Source organism: Psittacula echo (genome assembly GCF_963264785.1).
Source record: "Psittacula echo genome assembly, chromosome: 9".
Taxonomy (NCBI): Eukaryota; Metazoa; Chordata; class Aves; order Psittaciformes; family Psittacidae; genus Psittacula; species Psittacula echo.
In genome coordinates, this window is record NC_137745.1 from 20,346,388 (window position 1) to 20,365,895 (window position 19,508).

General features: G+C 46.6%; 1 protein-coding gene across 4 annotated transcripts in view; it reads left to right on the top strand.

Moving 5' to 3' along the window:
• The first annotated feature begins 14,118 nt into the window (after positions 1–14,118).
• TMCC1 (transmembrane and coiled-coil domain family 1) overlaps positions 14,119–19,508 on the top strand; it is an 87,884-nt gene continuing 82,494 nt past the window's right edge. For all 4 annotated transcript variants that reach the window (XM_080625722.1, XM_080625721.1, XM_080625723.1 and 1 more), the window contains exons 1-2: positions 14,119–14,214; positions 15,640–15,883. The gene's annotated coding sequence lies outside the window, so the exon portion shown is untranslated. The remainder of the gene's footprint in view (positions 14,215–15,639; positions 15,884–19,508) is intronic.

Below are 19,508 nucleotides of genomic sequence, written 5' to 3' on the forward strand. Positions count from 1 at the left end.
TTCTCTGGTGGGTCAAATGCCTGTTTCTTTTAGGGTTTAATTAAAAGTTCCTTTGTTAATCAAGCTGTTACTGTGTTGTGTTGTTGATAATTGTTGAGCAGAGGATGGCAGGCATAGAAATTCACTTGTGTGTAGGGAGATTACAAAACAATTTGTAGGGATGCCACTGGCAATCTCAGGAGCTCACAACACAGTTTGCCATACAGTACTGTCTTAGACCAGTGGTCCATCAAATCCAATCCCTTGCCTCTAGCATTGCACGAGATGTGTGGTGTACTTTACTCTGCTCAAAACCATTAACACTCTTCAACAAAAATGTCTTATTAGAGAGAAATTAAAACAGCCATAGTGGCAATACATGACAACGTCTATTTCTCTCCCACTCAAATGGAATTCTCTAGTCAACAGACTTAGTAAAAACTTCTCTTCATCCCAATGCCTGTCCTCCTACCCTTCGGCTTCCTTTGAACATGTGTTGAAACAGATGTCTCCTGGACAGTAACCAGCCAGATACGTGGACTGTGGTCCCAAAGACTGAGCATAATTAAAAGGTGAACATGTGAATATCCTGGCAGTAGGCTTCTTTCTTCCACTTCTATCCTGATAGTGATGGTAGTTGTAGTGAAATAATGCAGGGGGAGAAGTGACTTCTTAACAGGAATGGAAGATATAAGTTGGGCTTTATATACCAAAGTCTTACTGTTGTAATACTTAGATACTCATGCAGTGAGAGAGGAAATGGTGAAACTCTAAGTTATCCACTTACATTGTGTGGCTCACATTTTCAGCAGGGCTTCATCCAGTCTTTTTTTCTTGGGTGTCTCATTACAGCTACTGGTTCTGAACTGAAATAAACCATATGCACTAGTAGTAGTAATTAAAAGCCTTAAAAAAAAAAAAATCTCTTGGACCTCTTACTCATTTGAGCCACAAAAAAGTTGCTGCCAAATTGCTATCATAAATATCGAAAACTTAAATCTGGTATGGAAATAAGAGCCCAAGTGATTAAGAATTGATTTGCAAAGCAAGGATTACAAACTTGTTTGTTTTCTCACACCTGCTCTCCACTTCAGCAGCGCAGTGAAGCAAGGCGTATCCAATGCACCTTTTCCTAATTGGTTAATGCACTCAAGGGAATATGATCAACTGAGGCTTTTAGGATCACACCACCATTTGCCCAATTATACCTAATGACAACACATTGTTCCTGCAAAATGCGTATTTATTCCTTGATAGGTTACATTTCCTTTCAGCCTTTTACCTATTGGTACAGCAGTACCTCATGCAGAACAAACTTCTCTGCTGGCAAGTCTTGCTTAATGAGATCAGAAAAATCTTTTGTGTCATCTTCTTAATGTTTGACCAAGTCAGTGAGGAAAAAAGCTGGTTGTATGAGGCATGAAAAATTTTAGCTATCTTTGTAAAACAAAGCAATAAACAGAATGGCTTGGGCTATACCGATCATTTATGTTCTGTGTTAACTATTTCTTTGTGTACTTGCTGCTTTGATTTCATAAAGCATCTTCAATTATGTGAAGAAGGTGCCTGCACTACATAGCACTTGGACTAAAGGATAGTTTTAATCTGGGACTCCAAGTAGGTGTGTATGTATATATATGTACTCCGTTACAGAAAATGACATGCTTGCTGAGCAAAGCTGCAGCATCGTGAAGCTTGAGGCATATTTACTGCACTCTTTGTTTTGTGGAGGTGAAAGAGCTTGAAGAAACCTGATGAAATGATGTATCCCCAAATAAAACATTTTTGTGTCTGTCCTCTGAGCATTCATGACTAGAACTGCAGGCTGATGAGGACAGGCAGGGTTGGATTCTGATCGTTCACACAAATTGTCTCCTAGTTATTTTTACTAGTTGTAAATTGCAACAGAAGAACTACGTTTTTCAAGATGCAGAACCATTGTGTAACATCATAGTTGCTAATGCGTGCTCACTCGCATCGTTCAGCACTTTCAAGTTGAGTCAGCCTCAACCCACTGCTCTGGTCTCCGGACCCTTGTCTAAGTGAAAAAAAATGCATCCTTACCCTTTCCAAAAGTAACCCTGATCTATGGCCAACCCTAACTGTCATGTTAGTTCCACTGCCAAGGGAATAGTTTGAGTATTGGCCAATACACTAATTCTGTTTTCAGCAGTTCCCTCAAGAGCCTGCCATGGAACATGAGCCTGTGTCACCCATGTGTTGATCTTCTGTCCCTTTACCCAACTCTCCCCATGGGATAACTGGAGCTGGTTCTATTGACTTGAGGGATTTTATTAGGTCTCTTTAATTAGATGAACTTCAGGACTGAACAACACATCCAGCCAGTAGGTCTTGCAGTCAGATTGTTGTTTCTCAGAGCCTGTACTGGTGTAGTTGAGATCAGCATCTAGCCTAGTAGGACTTAAAGCTGCCCAGAATGAGCAGTGGTAGGAGCTGGGTTTGGAGGAGTGACAAGCAGTTCTGACTGTGCCATGCATATGTTAGTTCCTGACTGCTTTGCCTGAAACAGCCCAGCATGCGTGCCGCTTTATCAGGCTTTGAATATACTCTGCAGTGTACACTTGCACGTGCAAATGTCTCGCAGGCCTTGCTCAAGATCCTGTAGGAGCTCATTGACAGAGTGGATTAATGTCAAACAGCACTTCCTTTCAGTTGGAACCCCTCTTTGCTACTTACGTACTGAGCTGATAGAAGGAAACATTCTTAAATGGAAGAAGAGTTATTTTATTTAATGACACTTCACACACACCCCCAGCACAAGCAGAAATTACAGATTTTATTGCTGCTTTTGGCTTGTATCTGTGTTTGCATTTCCTCATTTGTTATTACATACACTGATCTAGAACAAAAGGTCTGACGAACTTAAGTTTCTCAATATGTCCCATGAAATAGGTAATCTTACACTACTCAATTTAGTCTTTAAAATTTACAACCTTGTCATTATTGTTGCCCTTTCTTCCAGCATTTCACCTGAAGTGCTCCATGTACAGTGGGCTGCTTCTTGTGAGAACATTCAAAATGATCTCATAAAGGTTCTTAGCAGTAAATAGAGCTGGAGAAGTATACATGGGCTTTGTACTTCCCTGTGAATCCTGGAAGCACTGACTCTTTGAGAAACACAACGGAGTACACTGTGCTCACCTGCTTGAAACCATTTTGTCTCCTCCACAGACTTGATTTTCTGCATGTATCCTCAGAATGATGGCAAACCCTGCCAGTTTTACTTATATTGAAAAATGGAAACATGTTTTTTCTCTCCCAGTGTATGAGAACTGGGAGTTTGGCACTCATTGCCACAAAGAGAGAAACTCATTATGCCACTGAATCATTCCTCCCAAGCTGGCTGCCTGAGTATTGATCCCTTGTTCCTGAGTAAGTAAACCCTGTGGTTGATCATAATTATTCTGGAACATCTTATTCCAGTGACTGGATCAATAATGTCTTCCATGGCCTCCTGCCATGTGTTCCTGTCATGCCTTGGCACCTCCGCATCACCTGCTGTTCATCAGGAGACCAATGGAATAATTTGCTGTGATGGTGGGAATGCCATCAGCCACTTCACACTCATTAAGGTCTCAGCCAGGCCACAAGGTGAAGCTTTGGATGTACAGCATCTGTAATTAGAATCTGGGTGTCAACTGATACCCAAAGAGCTGTTGTTCTAAATATATTTCTCCTCCATATGTACGTATTTCTGATGGCATTCATCAGTTTTCTTATTAAAGCTGTGGCAGACAAGGTGTCAGCAGCACCTCATTATAGGCAGTTTCCTGCCTGCTCTCCAGTCTGCCCAGGTACTCAAGAGTGGACTTCAGGGAACAGGTCTCTTGCATGATAATCCTGCCTGCAAAGAGCTAGCACTTGGAACTGCAGCACACTCATTTAGCTCTGACCCATTTCTCTGAAATAAAACAGCAAGGGCGGAAGTCTTTGTTTCTCTGCCTGCAAAATGAACCATTATAGAATAGAATCATAGAATAGTTAGGGTTGGAAAGGACCTTAAGATCATCCAGTTCCAACCCCCCTGCCATGGGCAGGGACACCTCACACTAAACCATGGCACCCAAGGCTCTATCCAACCTGGCCTTGAACACCGCCAGGGATGAAGCATTCACAACCTCCCTGGGCAACCCATTCCAGTGCCTCACCACCCTAACAGTAAAGAATTTCTTCCTTATATCCAATCTAAACTTCCCCTGTTTAAGTTTTAACCCATTACCCCTTGTCCTGTCACTACAGTCCCTAATGAAGAGTCCCTCCACAGCATCCCTATAGCCCACCTTCAGATACTGGAAGGCTGCTATGAGGTCTCCATGCAGCCTTCTCTTCTCCAGGCTGGCAATCTCCTGTTGCTCTGTGATCATCCTGCTAGAGATCATGTCTATTTGGTGCATGCAGCTCTTCCCAGGAACAGTGACAAGACTAGGTAGGAGTCAGCAAACTATGGAAGACTTACAAAGCCTTCCTTAAAACCACAGACAGCGTCTGCAGATGTCTCTTGCTTTCCCTTGAAGGGGGGGAGATTAACATAGAACTTGGGTATGTCAGGTTTTGGTCGGGTGCTCCCTAAATGACACAATCCCCCAACCCCTTTCCTACTGCTGCTTTCTGAGTGTTTTCCCTTGAATTAAGTAAAGGCAAACTGTGTTCTTTAACAGCTCCATAATGATGTTGGTCTCTACAGGATATATTTCATATCTCACCCAGGAGGCATTTTTGTCTTTCTAATGTTGACACAAAAATACTTGAATACTTTATCTTTTCCAAAGTGTCAGCCACATCTGCTGTGGGCCCTGGAATAAGTTTAAACAAAACTGCAAGGAGTTCTCTTTGCTGTATTATGAATGAGCAGTTTCCCGTGTTGGCAAATTCCTTTGCCAGCACAGGAGCAACATTTTAAGGTATACTTTAAAAAAATTGCACGTAGATTTGTATTACATGACCTACCTGTGAGTCAAGAATTGTGCTTGATCCAGCACACTGATCCCATCCTCTGTTCTTTCGATGTTACTTTATCAGTTACAGCACTGGTTACTGAATTGGAGTATGTCAAAGATAATAGGACCCTGTTAAGTGTTCTAAAACTTGGTGCATCCCTAAAACTTGGTGCTGAAAACTGAGTGAGGCTGAAAATGGTTCTGAAAAGAGGGAAAAGAGGGTTCTGAGCACATCTTTAGTTAGCCTAGAAACGCTGTTGAAACAGCCACTGGTGGTTCCCTAAAGCCTTTATATGAGGACCTTGTCTTTTACAAAAGGAAATTTTGTTACTGCTGCTTGCAGACACAGAGTTGCAGCAGGGTGCCCTGAGCTGGTCATATCTGCAGGATGTAATTTTAATTCTGGCTTAAAATACCATGAATTCAGATGTTTCCACCAAGATCTGTACTCTATAATCTGCATTCATCACAAAGTCCAGCTCGCCTCAGACCATCTTTCAGTTCAGTGTCTTTCAGATACTCTACACTTCAGGGCACACAGTGTGTACAACGCTGTTCTCAAGCCAGTCTAACTCCCTTGTCCTCTCTCATGCGAACAGTTAAAATAGAAGATGGGGGAAAAAAGCAGAAAACAAGGGCTTCCTGCGTTCTTGCATTTCTTTTTTTCCCAACCTGATTTGTGCTTATAGGCAGATTATGAATATTCAGCTTCCTCAGTACAGCCAAAGCAGAGCCTACACCCAGCAGTCTCTCAAAGAGAATATACAAGTGTGTACTTCAGTCTGTTCCCTGTACCAGCTCTTGCGGTGTCTGCGAGTCGGTAAGTCAGGTTTGTTGATTTCTGCGCTGTGCGGGCTGCTCACAGCAGAAGGGGCCTGTCCCCCACGCGTGATTTGTTAGCTTGGTGCCTGCTGCAGGAGGATTTCCAGCACAGCCCGCTCGCGAGCTGCCCGCGGCGCAGAGCCGCCGTCACGGTCCGCGGCCACGAGAACGAGGCGGGTTTCTCTCTTTGATGCTTCCTTTGATGTTTCATCCGCGGGGGGGGTTGGGGTTGCGCATCCGGACGGGCGGATCCCGCTGCTCCCTCCCGCGGGGCTCCGCGCGGCCGGGGGCCAGCGCGCGTGCCGGGCACGCCGCGCTATCGGGTTGCGGCTCCGCGGGAACGGGAGCGGCCGCGCCCCCACGCACGTGCTGCGGTCTCTGTGGAGCGCAGCGAGAGCGCCCCCTACGGGTGTGGGGACCCACCGACCGGCCGCATCGGTGTCACCGGTCGTTGTCAGTGTGAGCCGCTGAGATTGAAATACCGGAGTGTCCGCAGGGTTTGAGACCTTAGAGAAGCTCCAGAGCCTGAAGGGGTGACAAGAAACCTGGAGAGGGGCTTTGGACAAGGAATGTAGGGACAGGACAAGGGAAGGAATGGTTTTATACTGGAAGTAGACTGAGATGAGCTCTTAGGCAGAAGCTTTTCCCTGTGAGGGTGCTGAGGCGCTGGCACAGGGTGCCCAGAGAAGCTGTGGCTGCCCCATCCCTGGCAGTGTTCAAGGCCAGGTTGGACACAGGGGCTTGGAGCACCCTGCTCTAGTGGAAGGGGTCCCTGCCCGTGGCAGGGGGCTGGAGCTGGAGGAGCTTTAAGGTCTTTTCCAGCACAAACCAGTCTGGGATTCTGTGTGTCTACGTTCAGATGGGTTCAGTCCAACTTTGTGGTGGCCCCATAGCTTTAAGGTCTCTCCAACACAAAACACTCTGTGCTTCTGTGAATTTATTCTGCCTGAACACCAGCAGCGCGCAGGACACACACAGCACGGCATCTGCCCGTTGGCTCCAGGGCTTGGCTTTCCCCAGGCACACGCTCGCTGGTGCTGCAGCCTCACCACCGGCACGGAGGGCTCCTCGGCCCGCGGCTGCGGCGTGGGGATGGCCGCGGTCCCGGCGGTGGGCTCTCGCAGTCTCCTTCACAGGGCAGCGGGCAAGAAGCCTGCAGGCCCGGCGGGCCGCGGGGAGCTGGCACTCGGCAGCTTTCGGCCCTAGAGCAGCGTGGGGCTGGGCCTGTCAGCCCGGCTGCAGCGATGGGACAGCGGCAGGAGGTGGCACTGCTGGGTAAGAAAAGGAGACGGCACACGGTCAGTTGCGGTGCTCGCACTCCCCTTGCTGCAGAAGCTCCGCCCCACCAAGGGGGGATTTTCGTTCCAGCCCCCCGAAGGCCGCCGGTTGCCACCGGCGGTGCAGTCCCGCGGCGCGCAGGCGGGCACCGCCAGCTGCCCATCGGACGAGCTGCGGGGCCATGGCGGGATCCGCGCTGGCAGCGGGGTGCTGAGCGTTGCGCTGAACTGGGGCCGTCCTCTGGGCCTCACAGTCCCCGCCTTGGAAACCCGGGAGACACTGCGCTACCTAGTCAGGCGTAATGCAGCTCAGGTAACAGCGTGGGAAGTGCTGTGTCATCCTGAGTACTCCGCGCTGATTTTGCCGAGTTTGGACTTGACTGGATGGGAAGATGAGGTCATCCTGAAACACAGGGAGAAACGCATGAGTTTTGCTGCGTGTTGTAGGCAGAAACCCAGCTGGTCAGCACGGTCCGGCTGCTCAGGGAGGCGAACAGCAAGTCTGCAGGTGACACAAAACTGTGTGGAATGGTTGGTATGCCAGGGGCTTGTGCTGCCGTCCAGAGGGGTGAGATGTGGGGCCAAGAGCGACTTGAGCCTAATAATCCATTGGTTGGTTTGTTGCTGTAATTCTGTTAAAGCCAGAGAACCGCACAAGCAGAGAGAGTAGCCCTCTAACTCATTGCTCTGTCAAGATCCTCTAATGGCAAGGACACAGAATAACTTCCTTGGAAAATTCTTCAAGTTTTCTCAAGTGCTCAGCTGGTTGGTTGCTATCCTCTCTGCTGCTTTAGAGAATGGCACGTGGATGATACCTGGCATAGCCACAAGCCAAAGGCATCGGTGTTTGTGAGAGGCTCAAACTTTCCTTCAGCTCAACACCACGTGTGTTAATACAGAATCTCCATCGGCAGAGGGGGTTGATCATATTTATCTAGCTCAAGGGCAATGATATGAGCCTGACTTGCTTGGAAATGCCACATAGAAAATGCTACATTTTTGTTACTGTTTGCATTAATTATTTTTATTAGCTTCGTTGGCTGGATTGCAGCACTTACAAGAGACTGAGCACTTTGCAAATGAAAGTACAATATTTTTCATCATATTATTGCATTACACCAATATCTAGACAGTAAAGTGCACCCTTCAAGTTATAACAAGCTGTAATTTCATTGAAGGCTCCCTAGGATTTCTGGACCATAAGAGCAAAGATGCAGCAGTTTAGTCACAGAAGGCAGAAAATCAAATTACAAACCCTTCAGTACCCAATAGCAATATGCTATTGCTCTGATATGCCCCAGGTTTGATCAAGTGTTTCTGATACACTGAAACTGGATGGATTGTACCTTTTAGGGACATTTCAAGCCATTGTAACCATTCAGAGCCAACCTTGGCATCACTGTCCTTTCCTGCTCCTTTGACATAGAGGTGGGAGCCAAGAGCCTGTTTGCCAATGAAAGGTATGTTTCTTCCTGCTCCTTGGGGGCTTTTCTCTACTTGTGAGCCATGAGGCACAAAAGTGAAGAAGAGAAAATGTTTTCTACCACTGAAGGTAGGTGCTGATTTCAGGGCCTAAGGAAGCCCCTTGCTGGCAGAGTTTATGGGAAATCTGTTTGCTTACAACACAGTGAAAGAGTCTCATTGCTCTACAGTGAACACTCCACAGTTTGCAGCACTCCTCTTTGCTTTGTAGCTGGGCACATTGCACTCCATGGTTTGTGGATGACTTGTGTGCACTAATGGGTACGGGAAGCAATGCTCAGCTCGGCTGGAAACCAAGCAGCGTTATACTTGGAGCTTGGCTTTAACTCATTAGTGAAACAAGCCACTTGCATTACTGAGCTGGTCCTGCATTTTCAAAGTGATGTAGTAGTTTTGGTCACTTAATCCATTGTGCCATAACAAGCCTTTCAGTTAGAAAATTCTGTAAACCAAGCTGCTGAAGGCTGTTCGTATACTGCAAACCCCCAAATAGAGCCGTCCAGAACCCCTAATAGCATTTGACATTGTAAGTCACGAAGAATCCAGATAAACACAGGGACTAACAGGATCTTTGTTGCCGTGTATCTGACATTGCATTCTTGAAAACAACACAGCTCCCTTCCCTGAAACCTGAGTTGCACAGGTATGAATTAGAGGTATAAATACTAGCTGCAAAATTCAATCCCAGTTAGTTTTAACCCAGTTTGCCCATAGCATCTGGTACCTGACATGTCAGACAAGTTCATTCTGTGGGTTCAGAGTCCACAGATGACTTAAGAGTCCTGACTTCCTGGCGGTCTTTCCTAGGGTTCAGTCCTGCCCCAAACCCTGATCTGAGAGGACTCAGTCTCTGTCTGAATTGGTATTTGGGTCTTGCTGTCTCATAGCTTCCAGTGGAACAGTCTCAGAGAATATTCTGTCCTACATTATCCCATCTTTCCAGATTTACCCGATTAACAGGTGTCATTTTGCATGAGAGCACTGACATCACATGCGTGTTTGTAAAAATCCTCTTAGCAAACTCCTGACCCCTGTCCTGCTTTCTGCACTTCCAAGTTGATGGCCTGTTTTCAGTTAAGCCCTGACAGCTCTTTCTTCCCCTTCCCCTTTTTTTAATGGTAAGCTTTGCAGCTCAGCATTTTTTATTCCTGCCGGGATAGCACAAGCAGTGTTGTTGTGACTGCTGCTGCTGTGTTTGCAATCAAGGCTCAATGTTCTGCTTTATTTCTTATTTTCAAAGAATGGACACAGTTTCTTCCTGCTCTTGAGCAATTGCTGGTGTGGCTGGAATTTGTCAGAGAGCAGTAATTTAACTTAAACAGCTTTAAATTTATTCTCCTGTCTTTCAGCGTACATTATCTCATTGCATATTTCATATGTACATGCCCAATTTTGTTCTTGCAAAATTGCAAGCATGAGTAACTGGAATTATTCTTTATGCATGCAATATTAGGCATGAAACTACACTCACTGCATGCAGAAAAGAGGTCTCACTACCCTCAGAGGAAAAAGCTTCTTTTACCATTTCTAGAAAAATAAAAGAGTTTTCCCTACACACCATTCCCTGCAGCCACCCTGTGTGAGCAGGGGCAGCCCTTCAGTGCCTCAGCTCTAGTGCTGCAGAGCACCCATGGGAGTGCCATTGCTGACACATCCAGTCCTCCTGGCTGGTGACTCTGGGAAGAGGAGGGCTGCAGGTGGCATATGAGCACACACTGCCAGAATGAAGATGCTGGGAGCTTGGGTGCACCCACACAAGGCTTAGGCAGCTGAAGGGCAGCTGTCTCACAGCTCAATCACCCATGGGGTGTGTGGCATCAGGATCTGCTCTGGGCCCTTGTCCAACTTGTCTGTGAGCCACTGGAGCCTGCAAGCACAGATGGTAGCAGACTAAATGGGGCATACTCACCCATGCTACAAGGGATGTGGGCTAAGTGGTGAGATGCTGGGGTCAGTCACTACAACCCTGGGAGTTAAACACCTTGGAAATGTCCTTGTCTAACACTTAATCCAGAAGGCTCACTGGAAGTGGTGGCCAAACAGGCCATACTCAGCCTGCTTGAACTGCCTGGCATCCAAACCTCTTGCAAAACATTGTAAATTGTTTGTAATCCATTAAAAAATCCTTTTTCTCTTATTTTTGCCCAGTATAATTCTGAACCCTATCCCCAGACATCTGTTGGTACACGTCAAAGTAGTAATTCTCTCATTGCAAGAGCACCACAAAACTGAACTATGTCACATGGACACTAGGAAACATCTGTAAGGTAGCTATGTCTTCTGATGCTCTGCAAGAAGGAATGTAAGGGCAATTAGATTTTAGGAGTCACAAAACACTTGTGGTTATTGCTATAAGGCTTCTCTGAGAGCTGATGCTGAATTAAAAGACATATTTTTTCAAGTCATATCAGCAAAGATTTTTCTCCATTCTAACCAGAACTGCCCTCCTGAGCTTGTATTTCTGTCTGTAACAAACCCCCAGGGTAGCTCATGTCCTTTATTCACCATTTCTGGAAGTATAGCTGATGCCTGCTGGTGCTTCTGAAATAGTATCCCAGCAGTCAGGCAGGGTTAGTTTCTATAGTGACTGGAGATTAAAGAACTAAGCTTTAATCTGAATGTAATTTATCAGTCCATTACATTCAATTCAATTCACCTGGGTATTTCATGTCTGTCTTCAATAAGGTACTTGGTTTCTTCCCAGCAACTCCTTACTGAAAGAGCAAAATTTATACAAGAACAGGACCAAAACCACCCACAAACGTATGGAGGCACAGTGGTTCATATCTACAAGACTGGGGACTCTCATGATACTGAAGGGCCTGCCTGACAAACCAAGGGTGGCATCATAGGATCTGACTAGGGCAGTGTAAGGGATGTTTTGAGGAAGGCACAGAAAGATAAATGTAAACAGTCCACAAGATGGGTTTTCTTCCCACAGAAATCAACATCAATTGACAGCAGACAAGACCCTCCCCAGTTTCAGCCCCATGCAGGCTATTTGTGCTGGTGTTTTAGCCCAGCTTTCATCTCCCTGCATTCTATTTAGAGCCACAGCCTGTCTCAGGACTTCCCTGTGCAAATGAGCATTAAGAGCTGTGCTGAATGCCACCAGCCCAGGAAAATAACCACTGTGCTTATTTTGTATTCACTCTGTGCTGGCACAAGCCTCTGCATTGGACAGAGACCAGTGAGGCCCAAATGGTTTTCTCCTGTGCAAGGAGTGAACTGATTTTAAGTTGGCACATTGATCACCTACACAGTACAAGATCAAATACGTAGACGTATATTGCAGAAAGTCGTATGAGAAAGTATATACAGACAGAATATAATTAATAAACCAAAACTTCAATAGCCAGTACCTGCAGTGAGAGATGATTGTACTCTAATTAATTCCTTGGCTACCCAGCTCATCACTTCTGTGTGTTGACTACAACCACAGATTTCCTGTGAACTTTTGAATCTAATAGTTGAATAGTTTGAATCTAATAATTTAATCTAACCCTAATCATGTCGCAGTTACTAAACTTACATGTTTAAAGCCAAATTTAATGTCAGCTGGAGATCTAACACTAACAATTTGTTACTTACTTGGATATTTGTAATTAATAAATAAGAAAAATAGCATGAATAAACATCTTATATAGAAATGCCACCATGTATGCTGGTTGTTATGCTGTACCTGCTCTGAAGTTAGCCAGTGCAAGTCAGCCACTTGGGTTCACTTGCTGCTTTTGGTCAGTCTCACTTTCAGTTCTCCTATGCTGACACAAGATCTCAATGCTTGGTAATTCAGCTTTGAAAGGGAGGAGAAGTGAAAAAATGGTTTAAACAGAAATTAAAAGATCTCTTACTAGTTCTGCAATACATTTGTTGGGTGTTTTTAGGAGACAAGGGAAGGAACAAAGTTCCCATTGGCTTCAAATAAACTGTCCTCATTTCCTAGATGCTGCAAATCACACAACGCCCAGTGAGACCACAGTGACCAACTGTTTCTGGAAAGTATAAGACTTTGTTTGACTACTGATGCATCAAAGAAGAAGGCAGTAAGGAGGGATACATCACACTCCTCACTCCTCAGTGGAGCCAACTATGCCAGGGGTGCGTATTTGCTTTAGTTGCAAAGGTTCACCACGTTTTATTTCCTGCCTTCAGGTCTTCTTGGCATATCAGGATCCACGTCCTCTCTGCACACCCTGTGACTGTAACCTCAAGTGTCAGTGCTTGAATTCAGCGTCCAGCTCTTGCCTTCCAAGTATACCCCAGCATGTCACAGCCAGGCTCAGCTTTAGCTTCAGGCATACTAGTATGACCTGGGGGAGCTACAGGGGAAAGAAAGATAGCTGGGGGGGAGGGGGCGAAGAGAGGATTTGAGTGCGAAAGATACTGGCTGGTGCTTATATATTCTTGAACTTCATGTGAAAAACTGTAAGTAGCAATGAGCACTGATTTGAAATAAAAGTCAAGTTGTATAAATTCTAACTTCCTTGTGGCTAAATACATAAATTGCTGCAGACAAATACAGATCAAGGCAAATTTTTCATTGAATCAGCTTCAAGAAAGGGTGCAGCCTTCTAAAAATGCACAAGCAGAGTCACCCTAGATGACACTGTTGTGCAGATGAGGAGAGATGGTCATATCCACTGAGGCAGAGTCTTTTAATATCATGGTCTTCAGTGACTTCTCAGAGCACTTCATCTAACTCACTGTTAGGTGAAAATAGTGGAAAATCAGAAGTTGCTGATCAAGGAGCCCTTCTGAAATGTGAACAATAGTTCGACTATTCGAAAAGTTTCTGTATGGTCATCACAACACTAAGCACTATTCCATAGGGTAAATGGACTTCACAAACCAGATTGAGGAGCAATACCGTCTACTGATCCTTCCTCGAGTACATGGAGAACCCGTGACTGCCACCCAGCACAGACTCAAACGGGAGCTATCTACCACGGCAGGGCTGAGGGCACAGCAAAGGCCGGCACCGAGGTGTTTGGGCAGCAACTGTTACCTCGCAAGGCTGACAGCGCAGAGCGGGCTCAACGTGGCCAGCGGCTGCGCTCGTGGCCTCTCCCAGCACCGGGGCCCGGTGCGACCTGCGGGAGCGAGCACAGGGTGCTGGAAGCGGCGGGGCGCGCCCCGTTCCCCAGGGCTGGGTGCCGGAAGGCGCTCACTATCTGCTCGCAGCGTGGCAGTCACCGACGCGGCCTGTACCCGGCTCTGCGGCCGCCCGCGCTACCGAGAAGCGAACCTCATCCGGCGGAGCTGCGGCCCAGGCTGGCTTTCCTCGGAGCCGCCCTCCCTGTTGCTGCCCAAAGCCACAGAGGTGACGCCGCTGTCCCGCAGCACAGCGCGGACGCGGCCCCTTCTTCACCGGGCCCCGCGCACGCCTCACACCGGACCGCGGGCAACCGCCGGGCACCCCTCAACAGCTCGGCCCACGGCCCACGTGACCACCAGCAGCCACCGCCCGCTACCCCTCCCGCTGGGGGCGTGCCTCCGACGCACGAAGCAGGGCGCGAGTGGGCGTGGTCTCTCGCCTCTGCCCGCCCACCGCCAGTGACGCCATCATGCGCGCCAGGCCCCCTCCCTTTTGAGGTTGCGCAGTGACGTCGTGCGCAGCTGGGCCGAGTGCTGTGGAGGCGCGCGCGGGATGGAGCAGCCGCTGGCGGCGAGCGCGGGGCGCGTCCGCTCCGACGGTGAGTGACGGGGAGAGGGATCCCCGCGGGCCCGGCCAGGCAGGTGCCAGGCGCGGCGGCTTTCACCCGCCTGTGGCTCGGCCGCGCTTTCCCGCCCCACCGCCCCCGCTTTTCCTGCAGCCAGTGCGGAGCCCCCGGCAGTGGGCCGTGGCCCAGACTCGGTTACTGCGCCTCGGGGTTGCCCGCTTCGGTCACCGTTCCGTCCTGGCGGCGCTCGCGGGTCTCGTTGCTAGGGCTAGTGGGGCCGGCGGGCCGGGGCTGGGGGCGAGAGTGGAGCGCGGCCTTGTCAGCAGTGCCGGGGCTGGCACCGGCCCCGACTGTGCGGAGGCGCTGCCGTGCCCAGCAGAAGGTGTGAAGCCCCCGCGGCCGCCGGCTTCTCCCGGGAGGAGCGGAGCCCGTCACAGTTGGGAGGAAACGTATGAACCGGCTCCGCCGGTGTGCGGGCCCTTTGTGCTGGCAGTGTCGGCTGCGTCTGACCTCGATGACTGCTGAGGCTCGGTGTGTGCTTCAGCGCTCCTTGCCGGCTCTCGCTGCCTTTTCAGAGCTAATGTCGGTAGTAATTATTGTGCCGATGGGTGAGTGAGCTTGAATTTTGCCATTTTGAAAACGGGTGAGCGTGTTAAGGTGGGCACAGAAGGAAAAGAGGAGGAAACAAGTGGTTGTATGAAGTTAAATGTCTTTTTTGCAAAATGGAGCCCATTCATACTTTCAAAGCATTTTAGAATAATGCAAAACTAACTGACCTCTTTTATTTATAAAGAAGAATCCTACTGTTGTACCCGAAGTACAAAAGCTTGTATCACAGTAGCATTCAAAAGCTTTGGTTTGGAACCTTGATCTGCCATACTATGTGAAACGCAGACACAGAAGAGCCCCAAGGGGTTTATGTTTTATTAGCTTAAATCCAAATTGGATAAGTTCAGAAGTATACTAACACTCCTGATCACTTAGGTTGCACAGGAAGTCTCCTTGCATGTACTTTTTATTTGTGCTGTGTTCGACTTTTATTGCTCTCTGTGTTCCTTATTTTGGACAGGAGCTTAATTCTTTGGTGTGACACTGGTCACACAAGCATTCCTGTGTGAAGGTATGCAGAGCACACCAAGGCATCTAATAAGCTGGGAAGTTTTGTCTGAAACAAGGCATTCTGTGATGTGGCATAGTGTTGTATGCTCTGCTATGATCAAACATTATCTGAATTCTTGGAGGCTTTTCCTCCTTGAGATAATTTGTTGGATTAAAGTACTCAGAATGAGGTAGCTTCAGAGGCTGCTGCTGATTTTAAGTATGTCAAAGCTAGCAGAAACTCAGTATTTCAAATAAAAGTTAATTATTTTCTCTGAAGGAGAGTCTGAATCTGTGGTGCTGTTTTGTTGCTTATTAGATGTTAATGGGGTATTTTACTATCATTGTTACTTTTGGCAGGTCTTTCTCCTCTACAAAGAAGCTTTGTTGCCAAGGTTAACTCTGGAAGTGACCTATGCTACTGACTGCAGATGTCTGCAAATGTAGAAGTTAATTTGTGTCTCCTTCCCTCCCCTGACTTTCCTGCTTCCTGTGGAATTTATACTTCGAAGTATTTTGAAAATCAGACCTCTGTTGAAGACATTTCAATTAATACTGTGAGCATATCTATGCAAAGAGACAAGCTAGCCTGAGCAATTGCAAGGTAGGTCTGCCTACTATCCCTTATAACAAATGGGAAGAGGGGGCTGTCTGATGAGGGTGATGGGAGCTCTAGGTGTACATTTTCTAGATTCAGATTGATCTGCACCATTATTCATAGCTCAAGCAATGAGATATAGTATGTTCAGTGGGACTGTGTGAGCACCAGAATATCCAGCTGGCATTGTATGGAGGGTGACCGTGTTTGGATCTGCTGTGGGAATATTCAGAAGATTTCTTTCAGAAGGGCTTCTGCTGTGTTGCGTGAGCCTTCACTGCTAACCCAGTCAGATCATAAGTGCCACCAAGGTCTGTAGAGATTTTCTTCTTCAAAGCATTTGACAGACTTTAAGTAGTCACTGAAATGTACCTGGGGGGTAATGGTGGTTTCTCTATTTGGTTAGCTAAAACATTCAGATGAAATTAGGAGAAACCTGCCTTGAACTGGAAAGCATCTTCAGTGAAGGCTGGAAAAGAAGTAGGTCTTGCTTGCCTTTCTGTGCACAGGTCATAGCATGGTAGTCCTTTTGCTCTAGAAAGTGTCAGTCTTACAGGGCAGTCTGCCTGCAACGTGCAGTTCTGCAGAGCTGGATGTGCTTTGCTTTGTGACTGTGCAGCCTTGTCCCACCCAGGTAGCGGAAGATAGAACTGTAGCTATTTAAGCAGTACAGAAATTCACCAGCTTGCACAGCTGTATTTTACCATAAGGCTTCTAGCTGTACTTTCCTATTGAATTCTAAACCTGGAATGAGGAAGTCTGCTAACTTCCTCTGCATGGGCTTAGAAGAGGCCAGTGTCCACTGATAACATCTGTTGGCTCTCCTTTTGTAAACTACTTGGACATGGTTATCTTTCCTGTGATACAGGTGTTCATGCTGGCACTCCAAGGCAGTGGCAGTCTTACAGTTAACTGTGGGTTATAGTGGGAGGGAGCCAAACATGAGTCTGTCTTTGTTGGGTTTTTTGGGTTTTTTGTTTGTTTGTTTGTTTGTTTTGTTTTGTTTTTGAAAGGAAAACTAATGCCTGAAAGTAGCTCCTGACTGCACCCTCGGTGTGCTCCACTGCTCCACAGAGTGTGTTGAGCAGGCATACTTCTCTTAAAAGTTTTTATTCATGAGCTCCAGTGACTCAGGCTGAAACAATACTGCAGGGAACCAGATCTAACCTACCTACCTGGCTAGCTTAGTAACGTGACAATGATGTTTAACAGCAGGAAAGCAAAATGGACCGTATCTGCAATACTAGTGTAAACTGTGATTTTGTGAGGTGCTGTGGTTGAGAATGGGATCCTTACCTGTGTAGTGGTTACTCCTCCTGTCCTTTCCCTACAAGCAGAGTGAGAACCAAGGGGTGGTAGTTTAGGGAATTTCTCTGTTAGAATTGTTAGCTCAGCAAACTTTCCATGTGTGCATTTCCCCAAAAAACTGCTGCCCTGTGAAAATTCAGCAACTCCTTCAGTAGCTCTGAAAACCTGTAAGAATACAGGTTCTGTATGTCCTTGACTGTGTCCCTAATCAAAGTATTACTCTTTATTTCCTTATCTTTTAGGTGAGGTTAAGTTACCTTTGTAAAACATTCCACTTCATGAAAAGCATGATTTAAGTGTTGTTTACAATAACTGCATTTTCATGATTCAAATTCACGTGACCAAAAGTCAAAACTAATGTGTGGAGTGGCAAAGAATTGGAGTATAAGGTAAAGTTTTCTTTTGATTTAAGGAAATGGCCTGTAAGGTGAAATTGTGTACATTGGGGACCATTGCCCTAACCTGCCTTACAGGGTGTTTTGATTGTCAGAGAACATGCAAGGGCACCCAGATGTTGAGACGGGTGGTAGTGCCATTGATTCAACTTGTGTGATGGATTGTGCTAAGTTTGCAGATGCCTAATTACGGCTTCTTCAGAAATAAATTTGGCAAATTTGAGTGTTTTTCAGATTTGTGTGAGCTGGTTGGTCTCCCTTAAAGAATTCCTCGGGGGCCTGTCTTTGTTCTGGAGTTGGTGGCTGTTATTTTCCTGGAAGCGAGTTGCCACGGTGATTATTCTGTTAGCAAATAAATGTGCGTTTCATGATTCCAACATATACTAGCTTGGAGCAAAAAGACTAGCCTTTTCTGGGATCGGCTGAAGTACTGCACCCATAGACACCATAAACACCATAGTGTTTGCAAATCAGTGCCTGTGGGAAAGAGCTGAACAAGCACCTTGTGCTATAGTGAGTTGTAGTAGTTAAGGACTTGTATCAGTTGTCTGTAAGGAGCAGTGAGTGTGTTACCATGAGTCTGAGGCTGAATAATGGTTAAAACTGGAAATGAGAAAAGAGCGACTTATGACTGAACTTACCTGTTTCAGCTTAGTAATGGCTGACTGATTAGGAAGGTGAAAGTGCTGTTGAAAAGCAGCCCCTTCAAGGTGTGTGGTACTATGATCCTTTGCCATGTTGGCTTTCAGCTGGGATAACCTCTAGCTCTGGTCTTCAGCATTCCTGTTGGATCTGGGATGCTGTTTGTGCTGCACCACTGTTTGTTTTCATCCACTTAAAGACGGGGCAGTGAGATGTGGTCCTGGCTGAACCTGCTTGTGCCAGTGCTGTGACGTGGGAGCCGCAGCTTGCTGCAAACCCTCTGCATGTCCATCTTCTCATACTTTTCCAGAAGCAGGTCTCAGAAGTGGGATTTGCCTTTGTCCTTGCTAGGGGAAAGTGCAGGCTGATGTGACTTGGCCGTTGATTAACATTCAGTTCTTTGCTGGGAAGGAGCATGAACTTGGACATTTAGCCTTAACCAGAACATCTTAGTTTGCGTTGAATACCTGTGGGAAGTTTGACTGTTTGGTCTGCAGAGTGTCCTGCTGTACAGAAGTGAGGGCTTGTTGCAAATGGTGGGGATGGGAAGGCTGTCACAGCTGCTGCTTGCTGTCTGCAGAGCAGCTTCAATGCTGGTCATGCTTTTTGCTGTGGGTGTTGGTTTTCAGGTGGTTTATTGTGCTGAAAAGTTAAGTTTTGGTTCCTGTTTACAAAAACCCTTTAAATCCTTCAGGTGCATTTCCAGTTTGTGGAAGAAAAGAATCCAGTGAGTTTTGGTTTAGTGTTGGTTTAACATCTTGGTGAGAGTGTCCTCCTTAAGGAGTCTGCTTGACTTGAAACTGTCTAAGAAAGCATTTTTTTAATCTTTTTTTAATATTTTTTTTTTTTTTAAAGAAAAATTTGTGTGTCTCACGGATGACAGTCCTAGAGTCACTTGAAGACATGGAGTGGTTTTTAGGATCAGCTCAGATTTAAAGGAGTTATCAGATTTTGGGCTAGTGCCCAAAAGATGCCAGTTCTAACTATTAAACTCTGCTGCACCCCTGAACTCAGTACTGGCTTACAGCCTGAGAAGAGTGTTTTTGTCCTGTTAGAGAAAAGGGAATAGTTGGTTGATGTTTCTGTTTGGAGTAGTTCCCCAGATAAGGAACTGTGTTTCTCATGAGATGGCATAAGAAAACTCATGATTTTGAGGCATCCTTGTATTCACTCCCCCCCCAACCCCTGTGTGTTCATGTTAATTCACTGACCGAGATGTTCTGTCTATGCTTTGCGTCAAGATTGTGATCAAGTATATCTGTTAGTCCTGTTACCCCTGGATAACG